This window comes from Budorcas taxicolor, chromosome 4, assembly GCF_023091745.1.
Source record: "Budorcas taxicolor isolate Tak-1 chromosome 4, Takin1.1, whole genome shotgun sequence".
In the NCBI taxonomy this organism is placed as follows: domain Eukaryota; kingdom Metazoa; phylum Chordata; class Mammalia; order Artiodactyla; family Bovidae; genus Budorcas; species Budorcas taxicolor.
The window spans coordinates 4,533,754-4,559,520 of record NC_068913.1 but is presented as its reverse complement, the minus strand read 5'-3'; the positions used below and the strand labels follow the sequence as shown (position 1 = coordinate 4,559,520).

At 38.4% G+C, this 25,767-nt stretch overlaps 1 non-coding gene across 1 annotated transcript; it reads right to left on the bottom strand.

Moving 5' to 3' along the window:
- Positions 1–897: 897 nt before the first annotated feature.
- Positions 898–970, bottom strand: TRNAS-GGA (transfer RNA serine (anticodon GGA)). The gene has a single exon. It is a non-coding gene; the product is annotated as a tRNA-Ser (tRNA).
- Positions 971–25,767: the final 24,797 nt, after the last annotated feature.

Below are 25,767 nucleotides of genomic sequence, written 5' to 3'. Positions count from 1 at the left end.
CACTCATTTCACATGCTAGCAAAGTAATGCTCAAAATTCTCCAAGCAAGGCTTCAATGATGCATGAAATGAGAATTTCCAGATGTACAAGCTTTATTTAGAAAAGGCAGAGGAACCAGAGCTCAAATTGCCAATAGCTGTTGTATCATAGAAAAAAACAAGAGAATTCCAGAAAAAAACATCTACTTCTGCTTCAGTGACTATGTTAAAGCCTTTACCTGTATGGAACACAAAAAAACTGTGGAAAATTCTTAAAGAGATGGAAATGCCAGACCACCTGACCTGCCTCCTGAAAAATCTGTATGCTTGTCAAGAAGCAACAGTTAGAACCTCACATGGAACAACAGATTTGGTTCAAAATTGGGAAAGGAGTTCATCAAAGCTGTATATTGTCAACCCTACTTGTTTAGCTTATATGCAGAGTACATCATGTGAGATGCCAAGCTGAATAAAGCACAAGGTGGAATCAAAATTGCTGGGAGAAATATCAGTAACCTCAGATATGCACTGACACTACACTTATGGCAGAAAGTGAAGAAGAGCCTCTTGATGAAAGTGAAACAGGAGAGTGAAAAAGCCGACAAAACTAAACATTCAGAAAACTAAGATCATGACATCTGGTCCCATCATTTCATGGCAAATAGATGTGGAACAATGGAAATGGTGACAGACTTCATTTTGGGGGGACTCCAAAATCACTGCAGATGGTGACTGTAGCCATGAAATTAAAAGATGCTTGCTCCCTGGAAGAAAAGCTATGACCAACCTGGTGTGAAGTTGCTCAGTCGTGTCCGACTCTTTGCAACCCCATGGACTGTAGGCTACCAGGCTCCTCCCTCCATGGGATTCTTCAGGCAAGAGTACTGGAGTGGGTTGCCATTTCCTTCTCCAGGGGATCTTCCCAACCCAGGGATCGAACCTGGGTCTCCCGCATTCCAGGCAGATGCTTTTAACCTCTGAGCCACCAGGGAAGCCCATGACCAACCTAGACAACATTAAAAAGCAGAGAAATTTCTTTGACAAGAAAGGCCTGTCTATTCAAAGCTATGGTTTTTCCAGTAGTTATGTATGGATGTGAGAGTTGGACTAAGTGGTGAAGAATTGATGCTTTTGAACAGTGGTATTGGAAAAGATTCTTGAGGGTCCTTTGGACTGCCAGGAGATCAAACCAGTCCATCCTAAAGGAAATCAGTCCTGAATATTCATTGAAAGGACTGATTCTGATGGTCCAATACTTTGACCACCTGATGTGAACTCATTGGAAAAAACCCTGATGCTGAGAAAGATTGAAGGCAGGAGGAGAAGGGGATAAGAGAGAATGAGATGGTTGGACGGCATCACCAACTTTATGGATATGAGTTTGAGTGGGCTCTGGGAGTAATGTACAGGTAAGCCTGGCATGCATGGGGTTGCAAAAAGTCAGACATGACTGAGCAACTGCACTGACGGAACTGAACCTGTGACAGAGTCTTATTGAGATGCTTAAAGTTAGAACCCCTGGCAAAGTGATGTGAGTAAAGAGGAGGATGTTGTGTTAATGAAGAATTGTACAAAACACCCGATGTCAGCCCACCCCTAATAGAAAGGAAGGCTGAGCACAGCTACAGAAACTCAGCCAGCAGGGAAATCCCCCACTCAGGGAACTTCCATATGGTGATATATATGAAATCTTTCACATAGTCCCACTCAGTTTATTGATACAGTTTCCAAGTTTCCACAAAAGGCCAGGGAAGGCATCCAAATGTGTTTAATAGTGGGCACTGGTGGAGCGGGGGCTGAGGGGGGCTATGGCAAGTATCTGCCCAGGCAGGAGGCAGGAAGAGGAGACAAGCAGTATCACTGCACACCTGCCCTCCAGCAACACCTGCATGGTGCTGGAAGAAACTGAGGCTTTCAGTCTCTTACAGATAGGGTTATTCCATCCTGCAAGGAAGATTGGCCCAATGAAGGGAAGCACCCTGGGCAAGTGGTACCCTGGGTATCTACAGAGGAAATAAGACAAATCCAAAAGGAGTTGGGGATGAGACAGAGCATCTACACCCCTGTCATTTAAGGTCTTAATCAGAACAAATTCAAGAGATGAAAGTTAAGATGTTCCAGTCCTCGTGTAGCACCTGGTGTGAGATGCTGATATCCATGGTAAGTCTAGACATGATGGGGCATTTATGATGGCGGGCAGTTCATTGCTCATTTAGGGGAAACTGATAAGTCCTGAGAATGGCTATTCCAATTGGCTATACACAGTCCAATGTGTTCTCTGGCCTCTTTGCTACAGGGACCCACCTGAATAGATAGACTGATAATTCAACACTGTGTTGGTTGGCCTGTGGAAATTCTAAAATGTGAACGAGAGGTCAAACCTGCCTCATCTGCCCTACCATCCCTGATGCCCTGCTACCTGTAACAGAGGCCTCAGGGGTAGAGTGTTATTAGGGGTAAGTGCCTCCCTCATCCCAGGTATAGTTGGGAGGCCAAGGTTGCCTCCAGATGAGGGCTACTGGGAGGTGATAGGAGGCACCATGCTTGCTCATTAATCCTCTAGAAATAAGCCAAAAGTGATGGCTCTGACACTAGCGTGCTCTAATAGACAGCCACACTCATAAGTGTTCTGGAGCCCTCTGCATTATTGAGGGTAGATGGTTATGATATGAGACCGAGCTCTGCAACTTCTACGAGTAAACTGCCTCCAACTTAGGGTGGTCAAACCAGAAATATGAAGAAATGACCGCTGGGAACTGTTAGTCACCACCCCTTCTATCAATGGTAACTGTCAAACGATGTAAACTGCTGGGGGTCAGGAGGAGATAGGAGACACCATCTAAGAACTGCACATGTAGGTATCATAGCCATTAAAGCCCAGTTTGATCTGAAAAAAGGCCAGCTGGTTCATGGAAGATGCTGTGGATATCAAGAACTTAACAAGGTAGTGCTCCATGCAGACACTGTGCCCCACACTGTCCCTTCTTAGGTATCTTACTCATGATCCTAGGAGGGCATCATGATGCCTTGCATTTAGCAAATGTCTTTTCCAGCCCACCCTTGCGCACTGAGTCACAAGATCAATTTGTCATCACCTGGAGAGACACAAGGGACCTTTCAGGTGCTTCCACAAAGCCACCTGCCCAGCCCTACCGCATATCATGGATGGTAGCCTGAGACTGGTCTCCTTCCATCAGTAAAGTGGGCCCATTACACTGATGACATAATGCTAACACATGAAGACTTGCCTCAGGTAGGACACTCTGCAGATTTTGCTGGAAGAACATCTGTCAGGGAGAGAATGGGATGTTAACACACCAAAAATTCAAGGTGCAGGCTCAGCAGTAAACTTCGAGAGTCGTTTGGTTGGTAAGATGATCTTTGTCCCAGAAGCTGTGTCACTGATAAGAGACAAGCCCATCTGTCCTCTAAGGAGGTGACAGGTACGAGGCTTTGTAGGGTCTTGGGTTCAGGTACTTTTATTCCCCACCAAGCACAGTGTGCTTGTCTCATGTACTTCCAGGTAAAGAAAGGTGCCTTGTGGGATTGGGTATCAGTACAGCAAGTCACTTTTGAGAAACACAGTGCTACTGAAGCAGATAAAAGCTCTGGATACCTCCCAGGCTGGGCCACTCAAGTGTCTGTGACTCTGAAGTGTATGGGTCGACCACTGTGACTGACATGATAGGAGAGAATGCCCCAAGGATTCTGGTCCAAGCTCTGCGAGGAGGCAGAGACAATGGACCCCCCACACACACACACATGGAGAAATAGCATTTAACTGTGAGAATGTCCCTCCCCATCAGAGTATGAGTTGAGAAAACTTTGTATCCACTCATCTCTGCCAGAAGTAAGACTCCTACATCAGCTGCTGATGCCTGTTATGTGTATAGGTATACTTGAGGCAGTCTGTCCAGGTGGATGAATGTCACTATTCTGCCCATCATCAATAACATCTAAATGCATCATCAATACCATTTAGATGGAAAATGGGAACAGATTGCAGCAGCCAATGGGCTGAACTAAGAGAAGTTTAGCTGGAACTCAGACATGACCCCTGGGGCAAACTTCACTGCTTTTCACATCCCAACTGATAAGGTGTTGGCACCCCGGGCATTCAGGGGCTGATGCCTGGGCCTGGGTGTGAGCCCCAGCAACCGACCCTTCAGCAGATCCAGCAGACTGGATGCTTAGGAGGAGTGGCCACTGCAGGACCTGCATGGGATGGTAGGTTTTCAAGAATGGTTTCCTGATTCTAGTTCCTTCCAATCTTTTCATGATCGTACTTCCTGGTGCTTTATATTTCTATGTTGGCTTCTAAATTACTTGAAATGGTAACCCACTGCAGTATTTTTTCCTGGAAAATCCCACAGACAGAGGAGCCTGGTGGGCTACAGTCCATAGGATTGCAAAGAGTCTAACACAACTGAAGCAACTTAGTTTGCCCCAAACAGAAATATGGGTTTCCCTGTGGCTCTGACGGTAAAGGAGTCACCTGCAATGCAAGATACCTGGGTTTGGATTCCTGGGTCAGGAAGACACCCTGGTGAAGAGAATGGCTTTCCACTTCATTATTCTTGCCTGGGGAATTCCATGGAAAGAGGAGCCTGGAAGGCTACAGTCCATGGGGTTGAAAAGAGTGGGATATGACTCAGTGACTAACATTTTCAAAGAGAAATATACTGAAAGATTGGGGTAAATTGATCAGAAAAAAAGAACCCAATTCACCTACAAACTTTGTTTCAAAATAAAGAGCCATAAGTGAAACTAATTGATTATAAGTCTATAAAAGATCATTACTACCAGTACCAATATTGATAATATTTTGTATATAGACTTTGGGAAAGAATCAAACACCTGGGATTAGTACCAGAACTAGGGCATACAGCCTGACTCATAAACAGTTGAAGTATATATAGTCAAAGTCAATTGAGAAATTAAGCGTTGGGAAAAAATCAAAGGCTGTTTTTAATGGGTGTCCTGAGAGGACACACTGCAAATATCAGCTTTCAGTATTGAAATAGCTGATTCTAAAAGGTCATTGTGAAAATAGTAGTTCCTAACTTTAAATTCGTAACTCTGGTATGGAAAAGCATTACTGGAATGTCTTTAATTATAACTTTTTTTTTAACTTTATGTATTTTTAATTTTAAAATATAAATAATAATCACACATACATTTACTGTCCAGAGAAAACCACTACTATAGCCTCTACTGCAGATGGTGACTGCAGCCATGAAATTAAAAGACGCTTACTCCTTGGAAGAAAAGTTATGACTAACCTAGATAGCATATTCAAAAGCAGAGACATTACTTTGCCGACTAAGGTCCATCTAGTCAAGGCTATGGTTTTTCCAGTGATCAAGTATGGATGTGAGAGTTGGGCTGTGAAGAAGGCTGAGCGCCGAAGAATTGATGCTTTTGACCTGTGGTGTTGGAGAAGACTCTTAAGAGACCCTTGGACTTCAAGGACATCCAACCAGTCCATTCTGAATGAGATCAACCCTGGGATTTCTTTGGAAGGAATGATGCTAAAGCTGAAACTCCAGTACTTTGGCCACCTCATGCAAAGAGTTGAATCATTGGAAAAAACTCTGATGCTTGGAAGGATTGGGGGAAGGAGGAGAAGGGGATAACTGAAGATGAGATGGCTGGATGGCATCACAGACTCGATGGACATGAGTCTGAGTGAACTCCGGGAGATGGTGATGAACAGGGAGGCCTGGCGTGCTGTGATTCGTGGGGTCGCAAAGAGTCGGACACGACTGAGCGACTGAACTGAACTGAACTGAAATATGTATAATTATTACTATGTCAAAACACATAAGAAAATAAGTTCTACAATATTAATTCTTAAGAAATTGCAAATTACAACTTCAGGGAGACACTTCACACTGTCAGTAGCTTGGACATGAGTAATAATAATTGTTGATAACAATGTGGAGAAATTTGAACCCTCACACATTGCCTGGAAAATTTGAACATTTACATATAAATTTACTACATGACCTACCAATTCCACCCCTAGGCTTTCACTTAAGAAAAAATGAAAACACATATTTCACAATGATTTGTAAGTGAATGGTTATAATAGCATCATATTGCTATATAGTAGTCAAAAGGTGGAAACAATTCAAATATCTATGCCTGATACTCAGTCGCTAAGTCATGTCTGCTTCTGGGACCCCGTGAACTATAGCCTGCTTGGCTCCTCCATCCTTGGGATTTCCCAGGGAAGAGTACTGGAATGGATTGACATTTTCTTCTCTATGGGGATCTTCTCGACCCAGGGATCGAACCTTTGCACATGGGCTCTTTACCACTTAGCCACCTAGGAATCTATACAGAAATGGACAAGAACAATTTGTATATCCAAACAATGGAGTAGCATTCAGTAATAAAAAGGAATAAAATGCTGATGTATACAAAATATGGGGCTTCCCTGGTGGCTCAGATGGTAAAGAATCTGCCTGAAATGCAGGTTCAATCCCCATCCATGCAGGATGGGGAAGATCCCCTGGAGAAAGAGATGGCACTCTAATATTCTTGCCTTGAGTATTCCGTGGACAAAGAAGCCTGGCAGGCTACAATCCATGGGGGTCACAAAGAGTCAGGAACGACTGAGCGACTAACACTTTCATACAAGATATGGATGCTCCTCAGAAGCATTGTGGTAAGTAAAGGAAGTCAGACAAACAAAGTCATGTATTGTGCAATCCATTTATACAAAATGATGTCCAGATGAGTCAAAACTACAAAGAAAGAAGCATATTAGTGGTTGTTTGAGGTGCAGTTGGGTATAGAAAGTGGTTATCAATGGGTACCCAGAGTTTTTGAGGTGATGAAAACATTCTAAAATTGATTTTACATATATGTACTAAGCATAATTGATTTGAACACTTAAAAATAAGTGAATTTATGGTATGTAAATTTTATCTTAATATAGCTCTTAAATAAAAAGACAGATTACAGTTCAAAGTGGATAAATGAGCTATTCTATTTTGCTTTTCCTCATATTGATTTACCCTTCTTTGAAGCATCCATTTCCTTCAGGAAAGTTTAGAATTATTGATGCATGAATTCAAATATTAAGAGTTAATATTTATCTTCTAATATTCAAATTGTAAAGTTGTAGAAGATAATAATGCTAAAAAACTAGACTGTTGGCTTGGAGACCTTCCTAAATTGTAAGCAGCTAAGATACAAATCAAAATAATGATTTCAATAAGTACAGAACCTGCATTTTACTATACTTGTTTGTAAGTCAATTGTTCTGATTCGTTTGTGTCCCCATGGACTATAACCTGGCAGACTCCTCTGTTCATGGGATTTCCCAGGCAAGAATACTAGAGTAGTTGCCAGTTCCTTCTCTTGGTCTTATACATAGAAAGGTGCTAAATTCATTAACTTGAGATATCTGTTGTTTTTTTTTTTTTTTTCTTTAATTGATAGCAATTATTTGAAACTGGTCTTCATTGCAAAAACTCCTTATATATCCTGGCTCCTCCCTTATCTCTTTGAAGCCATCTCTCTGAAAGAATGCATCCCAAGCTCAAGTCCCCAGTTTTGTCCACCAAATAAAACACAATTCTCAACTTTTAGATTGTTCACTCTTTTTAGTTGAAACTTCAGGGGTTGGCAATCCTGTGGGGAAAATCTGGCCTTCTGTAAGGAAAAACAAATAAATAAATGAGTCACTGGTACACAACCACAACCTTACACCTCGTCTCTTGCAGCTTTAGTGCTGCAGTGGCCAAAATGAGTAGCTGTGAAAGGAACCTTATAGCCCTTAAAGCCTACAATATTTGCCTTCTGGACCTTTACAGAAAAAGCTTTCTAAACCATGAACTAGATCAGCTAGCTTCCTAAAACCCAGATGCTGGACAATGTGGAAGTTCCAGTTTCTTTTATCTTGAAAGACTGCTTAAGGAATCATGATAGACGATAAGCGTGTCAGGGATCAAGTTTCTTTCTTTCTCTATTTCTTTCATTTTCTTGTGATCACAAGGCACTGCTTTGAGGGAGACATTGGCAAGACATTTCATTTTTAATTATATATAATTTAATTATTTATTGTTTGGCAGGGAAATACATTTGCATAGTTCAAAATTAAAAGATTGAAAGGTTCTACACTGAAGTTCTCCTCCATGACTTTGTAACTCCTCTCACAATGCCCCTCCCCCGATGCAACCATCACCACATGCTACTTATTACACTCCCAGAGCTACTTTATGCCTGGCCTTTTATTTATTTATTTATTTATTATTATTATTATTATTATTATTTTTTAAATTTTAAAATCTTTAATTCTTACATGTGTTCCCAAACATGAACCCCCCTCCCACCTCCCTCCCCATAGCATCTCTGTGGGTCATCCCCATGCACCAGCCCCAAGCATGCTGTATCCTGCGTCAGACATAGACTAGCGATTCAATTCTTACATGATAGTATACATGATAGAATGCCATTCTCCCATATCATCCCACCCTCTCCCTCTCCCTCTGAGTCCAAAAGTCTGTTATAGACAGCTGCGTCTTTTTTCCTGTCTTGCATACAGGGTCGTCATTGCCATCTTTCTAAATTCCATATATATGTGTTAGTATACTGTATTGGTGTTTTTCTTTCTGGCTTACTTCACTCTGTATAATCGGCTCCAGTTTCGTCCATCTCATCAGAACTGATTCAAATGAATTCTTTTTAACTGCTGAGTAATACTCCATTGTGTATATGTACCACTGCTTTCTTATCCATTCATCTGCTGAGGGACATCTAGGTTGTTTCCATGTCCTGGCTATTATAATCAGTGCTGCGATGAACATTGGGGGTACATGTGTCTCTTTCAATTCTGGTTTCCTCGGTGTATATGCCCAGCAGTGGGATTGCTGGGTCATAAGGGAGTTCTATTTGCAATTTTTTAAGGAATCTCCACACTGTTCTCCATAGTGGCTGTACTAGTTTGCATTCCCACCAACAGTGTAGGAGGGTTCCCTTTTCTCCACACCCTCTCCAGCATTTATTGCTTGCAGATTTTTGGATCGCAGCCATTCTGACTGGTGTGAAGTGGTACCTCATTGTGGTTTTGATTTGCATTTCTCTGATAATGAGTGATGTTGAGCATCTTTTCATGTGTTTGTTAGCCATCCGTATGTCTTCTTTGGAGAAATGTCTATTTAGTTCTTTGGCCCATTTTTTGATTGGGTCGTTTATTTTTCTGGAATTGAGCTGCATAAGTTGCTTGTATATTTTTGAGATTAGTTGTTTGTCAGTTGCTTCATTTGCTATTATTTTCTCCCATTCAGAAGGCTGTCTTTTCACCTTGCTGATATTTTCCTTTGTTGTGCAGAAGCTTTTAATTTTAATTAGATCCCATTTGTTTATTTTTGCTTTTATTTCCAGAATTCTGGGAGGTGGATCATAGAGGATCCTGCTGTGATTTATGTCTGAGAGTGTTTTGCCTATGTTCTCCTCTAGGAGTTTTATAGTTTCTGGTCTTACATTTAGATCTTTAATCCATTTTGAATTTATTTTTGTGTGTGGTGTTAGAAAGTGATCTAGTTTCATTCTTTTACAAGTGGTTGACCAGTTTTCCCAGCACCACTTGTTAAAGAGATTGTCTTTACTCCATTGTATATTCTTGCCTCCTTTGTCAAAGATAAGGTGTCCATATGTGTGTGGATTTATCTCTGGGCTTTCTATTTTGTTCCATTGATCTATATGTCTGCCTTTGTGCCAGTACCATACTGTTTTGATGACTGTGGCTTTGTAGTAGAGCCTGAAGTCAGGCAAGTTGATTCCTCCAGTTCCATTCTTCTTTCTCAAGATTGCTTTGGCAATTCGAGGTTTTTTGTATTTCCATACGAATCTTGAAATTATTTGTTCTAGTTCTGTGAAAAATATGGCTGGTAGCTTGATAGGGATTGCATTGAATTTGTAAATTGCTTTGGGTAGTATACTCATTTTCACTATATTGATTCTTCCGATCCATGAGCATGGTATATTTCTCCATCTATTAGTGTCCTCTTTGATTTCTTTCATCAGTGTTTTATAGTTTTCTATATATAGGTCTTTAGTTTCTTTGGGTAGATATATTCCTAAGTATTTTATTCTTTTCGTTGCAATGGTGAATGGAATTGTTTCCTTAATTGCTTTTTCTACTTTCTCATTATTGGTGTATAGGAATGCAAGGGATTTCTGTGTGTTGATTTTATATCCTGCAACTTTACTATATTCATTGATGAGCTCTAGTAATTTTCTGGTGGAGTCTTTCGGGTTTTCCATGTAGAGGATCATGTCATCTGCAAACAGTGAGAGTTTTACTTCTTCTTTTCCAATTTGGATTCCTTTTATTTCTTTTTCTGCTCTGATTGCTGTGGCCAAAACTTCCAGAACTATGTTGAATAGTAGCGGTGAAAGTGGACACCCTTGTCTTGTTCCTGACTTTAGGGGAAATGCTTTCAATTTTTCACCATTGAGGATAATGTTTGCTGTGGGTTTGTCATATATAGCTTTTATTATGTTGAGGTATGTTCCTTCTATTCCTGCTTTCTGGAGAGTTTTTATCATAAATGGATGTTGAATTTTGTCAAAGGCCTTCTCTGCATCTATTGAGATAATCATATGGTTTTTATTTTTCAATTTGTTAATGTGGTGAATTACATTGATTGATTGGCCTTTTATTTTTTATAATGTACGTTTAGAATGTTTCTAAAATCTTTCTACAACCTCAATTAAAATAAATAAATTTCTATTTTAAAAAATAAAATAAAAAATGGAAAATTTTAAAAGAAAGAATGTCAGCTCCATGAAGGCAGATAATTGTCTTCCCTGTTATGTTTTCTGTACCTAGCAGGTACCAGTATCCATTACATAATGGATTCTTGATACATATTTTTAAAATAAATGAACAATGCATGTAAAGTTCTGAACACAAAAAATGATGAATGAGATATTTTCATTCATATGACATTTTGTCAATGCTGTATAACCATATGATAAACTCTGGAATTGGAATTGATGAGACAAAGGACATATGTATTTATCATTTAAAAATATTATCACATTACCTGCAAAACATTTTCCACATGCTGTCATCCACAATATAGGAAAGTGAATATTTCTCCAAACACTTACAAACAAGTATCTCAGCAAGATGGCCAATCAATGCCAACAAGGAAAATAAAAAGCTAGTAGAGATCTCTTCCTGCCTGCTTTTCCATGAGGACAAAGTTCTCCCCATCCTGTATGTATTTACCTATCCTGAGAAAGCAAAAGGAATAAAATATAAAGGATAGAGAATTGGCATAAATGAACAGAATCACTTAAAATATCCAATTTAGGAGGTGGTTGAATTTAGAATGGAAAGAATGTTTGAATTAAAAGAAATTCTGAACTTAATACAGATAATGCTGAAGAACTATGCCTAGAAAACTTTAAATATGCCCTGAAATATATCAAGGTTATTTGTAATAAACAAATGGATACCTAAAGAATGCAAGATATATATATATATATATTTTTTTTTTTTTCCTCTCTCTTGAATGTCCAAACTTGAGTATCATTACCTTGGCAATCCTGATGTCATCAGTCAGAGTTTGGACAGGACAATAGAGGCCTCTCTTTGTGCATCAGGAACCAAGGTATTTTGTTTGTTTGCTTGTTTGTTTTAAAGAACAATTTGTAGTTTAGTTTTTATTTTTTTAATTATTTTTATTGGAATATAATTGTTTTATAATGTGTTAGTTTCTTCTGCAGAGCAATGAACTTTTTTTCCCATTTAGGGCTTCCTTGGCAGCTCAGCTGGTAAATAATCCACCTTCAATGTAGAAGACCTTGGTTTGATTCCTAGATAAGGAAGATCTTCTGGAGAAAGGATAGGCTACCCACTCCAGTATTCTGGGGCTTTTCTGGTGGCCCAGCTGGTAAAGAATCCACCTGCAATGCAGGAGACGTGGGTTCAATCCCTGGGTTGGGAAGATCCCCTGGAGAAGGGAAAGGCTAACCACTCCAGTATTCTGCCCGGAGAATATATTTAGGTCACCACAGAGCATTGCATAGAATTCCCTGTGCTATACAGTAGGTTCTCATTAGTTATGCTAATAAAGAGACTCAAAGACATATGTAACCATGGCATTATCAAGTCAGTTATCTCTCCAGAGCTGACCTGCGAACCACACAGCTCTCAGGAAACTCTGGACAGCTCACCTCTTCTGCAGTATCCAATGGTAGTCCATGTGTAGAGTGGGATTCAGAAATTTCAGGCTTCAGCTTTTTCTCAGTGTTGCATGTCAGAATCACACAGTGGAGCTGATTTTTTCTTCTTGACACAATATCATGAATATTTCTCATAAGTTTAATATTTTTTAAACACATGATTTCCATTAGCTTTCTCATCTAATGAAATCTTTGGGGGCATATGATAGTTTCTTTTTTTAATAGTTATAAATGATATTGTAATGGATATTCTTATATGTTCATATTTTATAATCACTGATTAAATATCCTCAGATATTTCTGAAAGGATATTAAAAGATAAAGGCAAAATATATTTTTAAGAAGAAAATCCACAGAAGTGGATCAGCATATTTCCCTAATTATATCTGAAAATTACCATTTTAGACACTATATAGTTTCATTAAAATAATATGAAATATATTCATATAAACAAATAAGAATCTCTGTTAACTTGATACACAAATGATGACATCATAAAGTGAAGTCACTGAGTCATGTCTGACTATTTGCGATCCAATGGACTGTAGGCTCCTTTGTCCATGGGATTTTCTAGGCAAGAGTACTGGAGTGGGTTGCCTTTCCTTCTCCAGGTATGATGACATCATACTTTGATTTAATTCTTTGATTTATTGATGAGTTTGGACAATTTCTTGTGCTTATTGCTTACATTGCTATAACATACTAAAAGTGCTGTCAGTGGATAACTAATGATAGGGATTCTTTAATGTCTATTTCTGGTTTTAATGGAATGTTTTCTTACACCATGATTCTCAAAATTCACTTTTTTAAAAAAGTTTTTATTAGAGTATAGTTGCTTTACAATATTGTGTTAGTTTTTGCTGTACATATTTCCCTTCTTGTTTGGATTCCCTTTCCATCTAACTGACCACAGATCATTGAGTAGAGTTCCCTGTGCTCTGCAATAGGTTCTCACTAGCCACCCATTTTATACATGGTGGTATGTGCATGTCAAACCCAATCTTCCAGTTCATTCCATCCCATTTTCCTCTTTGATGCCTGTACATTTGTTCTCTATGTCTGTGTCTCTATTTACACTTTGCAAATAGGTTCATCTGTACCGCTTTTTTGGATACACTCATTCTATTAAAAAATACTAGTAACAGGGCGACAATGTCATTTCAATACTAATGATGGCGGGTTGTGGCAGAGATTCATAATGTGGAGGTGGGTCTGCAGTGAGAACAGGAAAAAGTATGTGCTCTAACTGGGCCCCACCAAGAAGGGAAAGCCTGTCTATAAAGCATCCCCAGAAGGTTCCACATCCCAGATCCCTAGTTTTATGGGTAACTGCAGGTGAGCCTCGGGTTTCCCAGGTGGCTCAGTGGTAAAGAAGCCCACCTATCAGTGCAGAAGCCACAGGGAACGAGAGTTTGATCCCTGGATTGGCAAGATCCCTGGAGGAGGAAAAGTTAACTGACTCCAATATTACTGTCAGGGAAATCCCATGGACAGAGGGGCCTTGGGGGCTACAGGCCATGGTGTCAAAAAAGTGGGATACAACTTAGTAACTGAGCAGGCAGGTAAGCCTAGGTTAGATCTTATTTTGGACTATAAGCCCTAGTCCCCACTCCTCAAAACAAAAGTGAGGAAAGCAATGCATTATATATGTCTCCACCTTCTTTTTGAGGCATAATAATTTTGTACACTTACATATTCACTTAGTTATATTTGAAATATTGTCATACAGTTTGCTATGATTTCTTCAAGGAAGGATGAGGTTTTCAAGCACTTTGTTCAAAGTCTTTGTTCAAATTTGGACGAGCTGAAGCTAGTTCCAACATAGTCAGAGCAGGGTTAAGCAAGTAGCAGGGACATCATTCAGTGTAGTTTCAATTAGAGCTGTGAATTTTTTTGATTTCTGAATTGTGTTTATTAAATCCTTAGTTCTGTAAGGAAGCTTGAAATAAACTAAAATGATTACTAGCTGACTCCAATGGAAAATTATGCATTGTTAATAGCACACATTTTCAGGTTGCTTTTCATTACCTTTGAGCTATTTTATAATTTTGTAAGTTTCAGGTAACTTACAATAATGCAAAATACTCTTGCCTATTGACTCAGGAATCAATTCTATCCTTTGGAAGTTCTGTTAACTCCCCCATCCAGGGTTTTGGCCTCCTCCTCCAAACATTCTGTTCCTCTCTGGAAAATGAGTTTTTAGTCTACATATAAATATATATCCTTTACTCTTGCTTTCCCATTTGTTCATCTTCTTTCTCTATGCCTCATTATGACTTCTCCTTTGAAACCACTGTAAAACTTGCATGGTTTGCTCAACTAGAGTTAAAATTCTAAAAATGTATTTTATATAATATACAATACATATGTTATAGTTCATCATTTTTAAAATTTTCTTTTAGCCCTCCATTTTATTATTCTTGTTTTTCTGATTTTATCTTTCAGTTTTGAATGATCATATTTTAGGGATAGATTTAAATTTTTTGGAGGGAGAAGAGATTGTTGCCATAATTATTTATAAAACTTGTTTTCATTCGGGCAAAAACAGAGGACTGATTATGAAATAATGCAAGTTATCCCATAATGAGGTATATAGGAATCCCTATCCCAGTTTGTGGTATCCTGCTGTGTGCCTTTCACGTATATTTGTTTCTGATTGAAACTAATTAGACACTTCCTCATGGATCCCTGAATAATGGTTTAGAGGTTTACCATTTTCTACATCTTTCTATTGTTAGGCTTCAACCAGGGTCATTTCAAATTATTTGCAAAGTCGATTAATCTAATGGAGGCACAGAATATAAGCATTTTGAGATGTTCAAGGAAACCCAAACAACAGGTGATAATATAGATACTCTTGTAGAGAAGCATATTTAGACAGAGATCTATCTACTTGCTGCTGCTGCTGCTGCTGCTGCTAAGTTGCTTCAGTCGTGTACGACTCTGTGTGACCCCATAGATGACAGCCCACCAGGCTTTGCCATCCCTGGGATTCTCAAGGCAAGAACACTGGAGTGGATTGACATTTCCTTCTCCAGTGCATGAAAGTGATAAGTGAAAGTGAAGTCATTCAGTTGTGTCCAACTCCTAGGGAACCCATGGACTGCAGCCTACCAGGCTCCTCCATTCATGGATTTTCCAGATAAAAGTACTGGAGTGGGTTGTCATTGCCTTCTCCTCTTCTACTTGAGTAGGCGTTATTTGGAAGACTTTTTTCAAGAAGGACAGGTGTGCCTGGGATCACCCAGACAGGAGATAGCATGTTATGTGTGAATGGGACAAGACATATACTAGAGGATGTGTGATGTAAAAGTTAGTTAAGAGAATGATGGGGCTTTAAATCTGGTACTTAAATGCTGGCTCCTCATTATGTAAACAAACTAAAACAACTATAGAAATATAACCTGTGGTATCAATTTGGAAGATCAGGGCCTACAAACCAAAGAGGAGAATTTGTATAAGTATGGACATGCAAATGAAAAAGATCCTTGAGTAAAAATACAGTTAGACTGAATTCCCAGGTGGACCAGTGGTAAAGAATCTGCCTGCCAAGCAGAACAGGTGGATTTGATCCCTGGGTTGGGAAGATTCCCTGGAGAATAAAATGGCCACCCACTCCTGTATTCTTGCCTGGGAAATCCCATGGACAGAGGAGCCTGGTGGGCTAGCGTCCATGGAGTCGAAGAGTCAGGCATAGCTTAGAGGCAATAACAGCAATAGCAAAGAGTAGCATTTAAGATGAAAATTGTATTTAGTCAATTTTATACCATGACAGAGTATGATTGCTTTAGATTGAATGTCAAGGCAGGAAAAAAATGAAAAGAAACAGATACAGATGCCGTCTTAGTTCCTTCAGGCCAGTGTACTATGGGGCACGTCATCCCTCACTAAGGAGCCACACAGAGACCCCAACATCCTCCCGCCCAGGAAAGAGCCAAAGGCTGTGATTTTATGTCTCTGGGGCAACTGAGAAACATATCTTTACTATAAAGGTAAATGATGCTGTTATCTGAAAGCCATATTCTCTTTTCAAACAGAGTAAAAATTCAAGATTTATTGAAATCCTTTGTGTGCATACAATATAAATGTTTAAAAAATTCTGACCCAATGCCTTTTTAATAGTCTTGCTTTTTTTAACTGAAGTTTGAGACCATGATTTCCTTTGATCTTTACTTTCATACTAACTGATGGAACAACATTTAGACACATTTCGATCTAGAAACAAAATCACAATATTCCATGTCCCTGAATCAAAAAGCAGGCTATTTTGGAGATTACTCCTTTTTTTTTTCTGCTTGTGAATACATCTATTGAAAGAAATTGGAAATATGTATTTCTTTGAAGATTTAAGTGTTCTTATATGCATCCCCAAATAATTATTCAGCACATATTCAGCATATTGTTCTAGATAACACATTATAAATAAATTAATCAAAATAAATATGCATCTCATGAAGCTTATGCTCTTCATGGGGGAAAATAATAAAGAAGAGTCATACAAATTCCAAAGAAAATTACAAGGTGCCATGAAAGTTAGCAGGCATTTGAAGTGGGAGGGGTGTAATGACAACAGTAATTTAATACAATTTCTACATTATGTAACAAATTTCTTAGCATAGTGACAAGTGGGATAAGAGCTGTATTTCTAACATAAGCTAATTTCTACAAACTGATTGCTATATTTGAAAAACAGGCATGCAATAGAAACAGTGAAAAATCAGCTCATTACCAAAACATTTTGTAAACATTTCCAGAGGGTAAGAATGCTTAATAAAGATACAGATGCATCTTGTTTTGAGTTTCATCTGAGCATTATTTAAAATTGTGTGCAGCCACAGAGGGAAGAGGTCGTATATTTAATTCTCCCAGGCAATGTCAGATTGAGGTTTTTTGAAATGTCAGCATAACCTGCCAATTCATAGCTTTGTGCAACCCTATTAATAATACGGCTGTTATCTTCTTGATGGACTCCCTTCTTTAGCAAATTTTCAGCTTGTATGTGTGGAGGCAGTTGGGAGCTTCACAAGTGCTAGATCCCATGTACTGGGAGTCTTCTCCAGTCTGACTTTTCCTTAGGGAGCTAATATGGTGAGTCTTGGAGAGAAAGCAAAAAGCTGTAATGGTGACAAACAGTGTCTGCCTCGTGGCTCCCAACGTTCCCTAGGTGAGCAGCAGAGCCGGGGCTTGAGTATCCTGGCTGCTTGGAAGCATTTCATGTGCAATATACACAGCCATCTCTGAAATATTACAGGTCATTTCTATCCACATACTGCATTTTACATCTGGCTTAGGTAAACATATTATCCTTCATTTCAAGTTTACTGACTAGAGCTGCTGGAGCATGGCTTACAATTGCCTTCAAAATGTATTGGTGGCATTTCTTTATTTTGTTAAAAAAAACAAAAACAAAAACAAAAGAAAACCTGCATTGGCAGACAATAATTAAATCTACACTTTTCTGTGTTTGCTAAGAAAATATGTCTAAATTCTTAAATTACAATCAGGAGTGTTTTCTAAAAACAAAACATTAAAGTTTCAGTTCAGTTCAGTTCATGTCAGTCGCTCAGTCGTGTCCGACTATTTGCGACTCCATGAATTGCAGCACGCCAGGCCTCCCTGTCCATCACCAACTCCTGGAGTTCACTCAGACTCACATCCATCGAGTCAGTGATGCCATCCAGCCATCTCATCCTCTGTCGTCCCCTTCTCCTGCCCCCAATCCCTCCCAGCATCAGAGTCTTTTCCAATGAGTCAACTCTTTGCATGAGGTGGCCAGAGTACTGGAGCTTCAGCTTCAGCATAATTCCTTCCAAAGAAATCCCAGGGCTGATCTTCAGAATGGACTGGTTGGATCTCCTTGCAGTCCAAGGGACTCTCAAAGAGTCTTCTCCAACACCACAGTTTAGATGATTCTTTTTAAAATAAAGGGATAATATAAGGTAAAGAAAACATTGCCGTATCCTTTGTACAAAATTTGCTCTTTTCAATCGATATGAAAGTAATATCCACCCACAAGCACCGGGATTTTGTAATGAGTAAGTTGGATGTGATTAAACAAATAGATTAGGAATGATTAAAAATAAACACATAAATATTTAGTTTAGAAAGAGCACAATTCACACATATCCTTTGTTATAAAATTTCTAACTCATTTCAGTTCTAAGATTCCAACTCCCCACTAACTGTTGGTTGTATTATCCCAGTTTAGTTCTGAAAAAATAAAGACTTTTTTTTTTTTTTAATTCAGCAGGTATTTATTAACCATGGTATGTTTCAGGTTTTATGCTAAGTAATCTGGATAGTGAAGTTGATAAGAGAAATGCAAACTTCTGTAATGCCATTTGTGGTCCAGAGGGAAATCAGAATCAAACAAGCAGTTTTCCTGATAAAGTAACATCATATGTCTCTAAATGGAAGGAACTCATTCATAGTAAGCAATGCTGTTTCTGTGTGAAGGGATGCTGGAAGGCTTCTCACCAAAAGAATTTTATAATTTGTGTTCAGTCACGGGTATACAAATGGATAAAGAAACAGCGTCTACTGTAAATTATCTCTCCTCTCAGGAGCATATATGTAGTAAAATGTACAAAAAATAATAAGACATAGTAAGTCTGGATTACTCATTGCCTTTGATTTTAATTTTTTTTTCATTTTATATTGATGCAGTTTATTTTTTGTTAATGACCATCTTTGAAACTTGACTTGCAAAATTCTTGAAAATGTATCAGTTATCTCATGTGAGCTTGTGTGAACAAGCTCCATCATACAATTGGTTTGCCCTATGTAAAACCTAATAATTACCTAATTTACAAATAGGAAACTGGTTATAAGAGGGGGTAAAGAGTCTAGACCCATATGATCTCAGGAATGTCCCTGACATAAGCATGCCAATCACATGAAGTGTGGGTGGGGAAGAACATAAGTGTGTGAGACCAGGAAGACTCCAACCTAAATGAAATACCAGCCTGCATGCTACTATGAATCATAAAGGAGACAAGTCCTACAAAATCCAAACTAGGCTTCTGATCCTGCCTCTCTGATACTTTGGGCAATTTGTTCAACTTCTGATTGTGTTTTTTCATTTATTAAATGGACATATTATGTGCAACCTACAGTGTCTTTTTAAAGTTTTGATAAGTTATGTAGGTAAAATTTTAAAATATTGCCTGGAATACCACATGGTAGCTACTACCAGGAAATCTTCAGACTTTATTCAAGTTGTTTTTATCTCTCTTTTCATTCCTTGATTCTCAATTTTTACCTATTAATTTTTCAGAAAATGAAGTTTGAATATACAGTCATTTTGTATAGTCCATGGGAATCTAGAAGTTAATTGAACAAAGAAAATGGGATTTCAGAAAAAAATCTCTCTGAAGATAGAAAAATGTTGTAAATAACCCTCTTGTCCGAAGATGTGCAAATAATATGGTATAGGAAATTAAATGAAATGATGGAAAATCATGTCATTGAAATATTTAATTTTGGAAGTGTTGTTCTAACTCTGAACTTCTGTTTCCTCACTTGTATAAAGTGAGTTATAAACAAGTACTTAATTTTATTTGCAAATGTGTCATTATCTACCTCTAAAAAATGAGACTTTTTAAAAAGAAAAATAACCAGGATATTATTAATTATGTTTAATGGTTTCTCATTCATAATGGTTATTTCACAAGGTTGTTTGAGCTATCAGCAATATTGTATGCAAAATCACCCTTCATTATTGGCCTCTAAGAACATTTATTAATTTCTATTTTTTAGGTACAAATATAAAAGGAAACATAAACAGTTTATAAGGAGAAGCTTTATAAGGAAGCTTCCTTATAAAAGGAATCATCTAAGATATAAAAATAAATAAGTAAGCTTATACCTACCTTCTTTAGGTGAAATTATAATTAACAAGAGTAGCATTTCTGAAAATTTCTTTTATGTCACAATGAATTATTTTTCTCTAGATATATCATTGAATTACTACTGGAATTTTAGTCAAATAAGTTGTAAACAGTACCAAAGGAATTTCCAAAGTCATAAAATGCTGCACTTGTTACATTCTCTTTAATTTGATTTACTTTCCCCAGAAAATATTGTCACAACAAAGTGCAGAGGATTACTCATCCATGTTTTCACAAGGAATTAAGACAGCCGAAGAGTACATCTCTGAGTTCTTTTATTTGCAACATAAAGAGATTGTATAGCTTGTTTCATTGCCTATTATAAGAAATTCATTGATTTTTCTTTCCATCAACAAGATTAAGTTTCCCTTCACAAAAAAATGCATGGAATTTCTAATGCTTTGAGCATCTTCCAAATTTGGTTTTCTATGTCCCTTTTGAACTCTTTTGAACTCTTGTCAATTGTGGTCAACACTCTGATAATTAAACTTGACTAAATTTATCAAATCCAGGAGAAATCATTTGCATAATTAAATAAGTCCATTATTATTGTGATAATTAGTTCAATTGTTTCATGATAAATTTAATGTTGCAAATGGAATATGTACTGTGGTCCTAAGTGTTGATTGAGGCTGATGCCGATACTGATACAAGGAACAGAAATGATTTCATTACTTGCATTCATCATTGTAGCTCACTTTAACTTCTTTGCTGCCTAAAATTAGGGTTTATTGATTGTGGCAAATAAGGGCTCAACATTTGTTCGTCACAGGTTTGCTCTCAGACTCTTACAGCCACAGATACCACACATAGCATACCAGGTGCACAGAGATGATACAAATCTGTTCTATGTTGCTGTTTGATATGCTTTACTTTTAGAAGTGGAACATGAGTGAGAGTTCCAGATCAACCTAAATTGTCCAGGGTGCTTTTAGTCCCAGTGTACCAGCCCCAAGCATCCAATATCATGCATCAAACATGGACTGGTGATTCATTTCATATATGATATTATACATGTTTCAATGTCATTCTCCCAAATCATCCCACCCTCTCCCTCTCCCACAGAGTCCACAAGACTGTTCTATACATCTGTGTCTCTTTTGCTGTCTCGCATACAGGGTTATCGTTACCATCTTTCTAAATTCCATATATATGAGTTAGTATACTATATTGGTGTTTTTCTTTCTGGCTAACTTGACTCTGTATAATTGGCTCCAGTTTCATCCACCTCATTAGAACTGATTCAAATATATTCTTTTTAATGGCTGAGTAATACTCTATTGTGTATATGTACCACAGCTTTCTTATCCACTCATCTGCTGATGGACATCTAGATTGCTTCCATGTCCTGGCTATTATAAACAGTGCTGCAATGAACATTGGGGTACACGTGTCTCTTTCAATTCTGGTTTCCTCGGTGTGTATGCCCAGCAGTGGGATTGCTGAGTCATAAGGCAGTTCTATTTGCAATTTTTTAAGGAATCTCCACACTGTTCTCCATAGTGGCTGTACTAGTTTGCATTCCCACCAACAGTGTAAGAGGGTTCCCTTTTCTCCACACCCTCTCCAGCATTTATTGCTTGTAGACTTTTGGATTGTAGCCATTCTGACTGGTGTGAAATGGTACCTCATTGTGGTTTTGATTTGCATTTCTCTGATAATGAGTGATGTTGAGCATCTTTTCATGTGTTCGTTAGCCATCTGTATGTCTTCTTTGGGGAAATGTCCATTTAGTTCATTGGCCCATTTTTTGATTGGGTCATTTATTTTTCTGGAATTGAGCTGCAGGAGTTGCTTGTATATTTTTGAGAATAGTTGTTTGTCAATTGTTTGGTCTATATTTTAAAACAGTATTGATTTATATTGATTGGCAAGATTTCTTTGCCTTTATTGTTGCTTTATATATGAAGGCATTTGTCTTTTATACATGTCTCTTATTTATGAAGTTAATAACTTTTTCAAATTAGAATCACATGGGAATTTCTCTGGAACTCTGACACTTGGAAGAAATTGTATGTATAGATATGGAATAGGGTGACCTATTCAACTACACATAGAGCTTGTTCATTGTTCTTTTGCTTACTGGGTTATTGTACAATAGCTCAGCACTAGTGTCCTACAGGGGATTTCCAAAGAAATATTTATAATTTAGTTTCGGCTCCAATATCTATTATCTGCTGTTAAGAATGCTATTATTAGCTCCATCTATGTAATGCTTGGTGGTGACAATTGATCAATTATGTGTTCAACCCTGGAGACCTCAGAACATTACAGCACACATCATTTCTAATCATTACCCTGGCATTACCCTGGAGTTTACTTCCAATGTATTGACTAAATGTTTGCCACCAAAACTTATAAATTTAAAAGTAAAAATATAAAGATAAGATTCTGATCTAAGAGAAGTAGGTCAAAAATTATAAGTAAGTATACTATTTGTATTATGCTTTTCTTTTTCTGGGGCTTCCTTTGTGGCTCAGCTGATAAAGAATCTCCCTGCAATGTGGGAGACCTGGGTTCGATCCCTGGGTTGGGAAGATCCCCTGGAAAAGTGAAAGGCTACTCACTCCAGTATTCTGGCCTGGAGAATTCCACGGACTGTATAGACCACGGGGTCGCAAAGAGTCGGACACGACTGAGCGACTTTCACTTTCACTTTTTTTTTCTGGAAATTATAAAATAATTGATATTCTATTTTCAATATAAACTCCTCCCTGAAAATATAATTAATCAAACTAGTTATCAGTAACAATATGTATTAAATACTTTTGGCTGGAAATTATATAATGGTGTGAGAATTCTTTCATTTTTGGGGGGTCAAGAGAAATTAAGAAAACAAAACTTCATGACATTTTCAATCTTCTTTTTATGCTGTACGTTGTTGTTCAGTTGCTCATTCATGTCCGACTCTGTGACCCGATGCATTGCAGCCTGCCAGGCTTCCCTGTCCTTCACTATCTCCAGGAGTTTACTCAAACTCATGTTCATTGAATCGATGATGCCATCAAATGATCTCATTCTCTGACAACCCATTCTCCTCCTGCCTTCAATCTTTCCCAGCACTGGGGTCTTTTCCAATGAGTCAGCTGTTTGCATCAGGTGGCCAAAGTATTGGAGATTCAGCTTCAGCATCAGTCCTTCCACTGTTTATTCCGTGATTTCTTTTAGGATTGACTGATTTGATCTTGCTGTCCAAGGGGCTCTGAAGACTTTTATGCTGTATAGATAAGACAATAGTTATATTTAAATTTAATATAATTATGTAAAAATACTATAAAACTTTTGGTCAATATTTGATAGTACTATGTAGCATTTTAGCTTTTATTGAGAAAATATTTTCTCCCAAATATCGAAGACAAAGATAATAATGTAGGTAATATTTATCACTGCTTTATAAGTTCTAGTTAGACATGAAGTCTCTATAATCTCTGCCGAATAGATAAGCTTTTGTTTGGGGAGTTTGTTGCAGTCATAATCATGTGTATTACTATAGAGTTCTGTGATTGCATTCTTGATAAACAACTTGGTTCTTATTGTCAAAGTTGGCTTTCTTCTGGTTACCCAGTCAGCCATTATAGCAGGGTAACTAATGACCACCTGAAGATGTTAAGTTATAACCCCTCCAACCTGTAAATGGTAGGTGAATAAGAGCTAGAATCTTTCAGATGAAATTAAGCTATAGATTTTGAGATGGAGAGGCTATTTCATATTACCTGGGTGGGCTTTAAATACAATCACAGAGTTCTTATAGGAGAGACAAAGGGAGATTTAACACATAAAGAGGAGAAGGCAGTGTATCCACTGAGGCAGAAATTGCCAAGAAAATCTATGACTGCCATGGGCAGCTGAATTTCCCTTCAGAGCCTCCATGGGGATTGAGGACTTGCAAGAACTTAACTCTACACAATGAAACTGGCTTAAACTTCTGACCTCCAGAACTATAAGAAAACACATTTTTTGTTGGCTGTATTCTGAGTCACTCAATGTGAGGTAATTTGTTGTAGCAGCCTCAGGAATTTAATACCATCATATGTGGAGCGTAATTGTGGATGAACATAAGCAATGAAAGTGAAAGTGAAACTCACTCAGTGGTGTCCAATTATTTGCAACCTGGTAATTATGCTTAAAGCTAGTGGAGGTGATGGAATTCCAGTTGAGCTGTTTCAAATCCTGAAAGATGATGCTGTGAAAGTGCTGCACTCAATATGCCAGCAAATTTGGAAAACTCAGCAGTGCCCACAGGACTGGAAAAGGTCAGTTTTCATTCCAATTCCAAAGAAAGGCAATGCAAAAGAATGCTCAAACTACCACACAATTGCACTCATCTCACATGCTAGTAAAGTAACGCTCAAAATTCTCCAAGCCAGGCTTCAGCAATACCTGAGCCGTGAACTCCCTGATGTCCAAGCTGGTTTTAGAAAAGGCAGAGGAACCAGAGATCAAATTGCGAACATTTGCTGGATCATGGAAAAAGCAAGAGAGTTCCAGAAAACATCTATTTCTGCTTCATTGACTATGCCAAATCATTTGACTGTGTGGATCACAATAAGCTGTGGAAAGTTATGAAAGAGATGGGAATACCAGACCACCTAACCTGCCTCTTAAGAAATCTGTATGCAGGTCAGGAAGCAATAGTTAGAACTGGACATGGAACAACACACTGGTTCCAAATAGGAAAAGGAGTACGTCAAGGCTGTATATTGTCAGCCTGCTTATTTAACTTCTATGCAGAGTACATCATGAGAAACGCTGGGCTGGAAGAAACACAAGCTGGAATCATGATTGCCAGGAGAAATATCAATAACCTCAGATATGCAGATGACCCCACCCTTATGGCAGAAAGTGAAGAGGAGCTAAAAAGCCCCTTGATGAAAGTGAAAGAGGAGAGTGAAAAAGTTGGCTTAAAGCTCAACATTCATAAAATGACGATCATGGCATCCAGTCCCATCACTTCATGGGAAATAGATGGGGAAACAGTAGAAATAGTGTCAGACTTTATTTTTGTGGGCTCCAAAATCACTGCAGATGGTGACTGCAGCCATGAAATTGAAAGACGTTTGCTCCTTGGAAGAAAAGTTATGACCAACCTAGATAGCATATTCAAAAGCAGAGACATTACTTTGCCGATTAAGGTCCATCTAGTCAAGGCTATGGTTTTTCCAGGGGTCATGTATGGATGTGAGAGTTGGACTGTGAAGAAGGCTGAGCGCTGAAGAATTGATGCTTTTGACTGTGGTGTTGGAGAAGACTCTTGAGAGTCCCTTGGACTGCAAGGAGATCCAACCAGTCCATTCTGAAGGAGATCAACCCTGGGATTTCTTTGGAAGGAATGATGCTAAAGCTGAAGCTCCGGTACTTCGGGCACCTCATCCGAAGAGTTGACTCATTGAAAAAGACTCTGATGCTGGGAGGGATTGGGGGCAGGAGGACAAGGGCATGACAAAGAGTGAGATGGCTGGATGGCATCACGGACTCGATGGACGTGAATCTGAGTGAACTCCAGGAGATGGTGATGGACAGGGAGGCCCAGAGTGCTGTGATTCATGGGGTCGAGGAAGGTCGGACACAACTGAGCGACTGAACTGAACTGAACTGAGTAAAGTGGGACTGGATATTGAAAGACCTAAATAAAATTAATATTCATTACTCCTAAGATTTTCTTTAAATACAAAATATATATGCTTTGAAGA